The 708-nt window shown below is 33.5% G+C and overlaps 1 long non-coding RNA gene across 1 annotated transcript in view; it reads right to left on the bottom strand.

Annotated features, from left to right (window-relative positions):
- Positions 1-708, bottom strand: part of LOC107578810 (uncharacterized) — a 3,679-nt gene continuing 2,971 nt past the window's right edge. Inside the window, exon 3 of the long non-coding RNA XR_001608389.1 lies at positions 1-18. This is a non-coding gene — a long non-coding RNA (uncharacterized lncRNA). The remainder of the gene's footprint in view (positions 19-708) is intronic.

Here is a 708-nt window from a genome sequence, read left to right as displayed (position 1 = left end):
GAAGAAATTCACCAACCACTGACAGACGATGAGAAGAAAAAAAAACGTGAATCTTCGATACTACTCTGACAGACTTCTTGAATTCAATTTCAATTTAAACATTTAAAAATGTAACAATTCGAATTTCAAAGACTCTTGATATTCACACACAAAACGTTACTCTGCAATAAAAACACGCTGCAAGCTTCAAAACTCAAAACTAACTCCCCAGTTTAAAATATAAATGATTCTGAAACACTAGGATCTGAAATCTGTCACAATATCCCCTCGACACGCTCTTAACATGCCTCATCCTCGTCTGTAATCAAAGAGGAGCTTCTGAAAAACTCACGTCTGTCCTATCACAAGAGCGATACTACTGCCAAGAAATTAAATACCTTTTTCGGTGCAAAAAACGTTGCTAGCTTTCTAAACTAACCTCGAGAAACATAATATACAAATGTGAAACTGCATTCCATGGGATAATATATACTGTAAGGTAGGGCTGGGCGATATAGCTAAAAAAATATATCAACGATATATGTTTCATATCGTTCGGTATCGATAATTATTGACATTTTTTCTAACCTTTTTTAAAGCAGAGCAATAGAATTTTTTTTTTAAAATATAACCACTGTATTTTTAATTTGCCCACTTTATTAAAACAAACAAAAATATATATATATCTTAAGGAAACTTTTGACTTGTTTCCCGAGGCCACAGGAGGGC

This window comes from Sinocyclocheilus grahami, unplaced genomic scaffold, assembly GCF_001515645.1.
Source record: "Sinocyclocheilus grahami isolate Dianchi unplaced genomic scaffold, SAMN03320097.WGS_v1.1 scaffold12114.1, whole genome shotgun sequence".
In the NCBI taxonomy this organism is placed as follows: domain Eukaryota; kingdom Metazoa; phylum Chordata; class Actinopteri; order Cypriniformes; family Cyprinidae; genus Sinocyclocheilus; species Sinocyclocheilus grahami.
The sequence above is the reverse complement of the archived record's forward strand: the minus strand, read 5'-3'. Positions and strand labels throughout refer to the sequence as shown.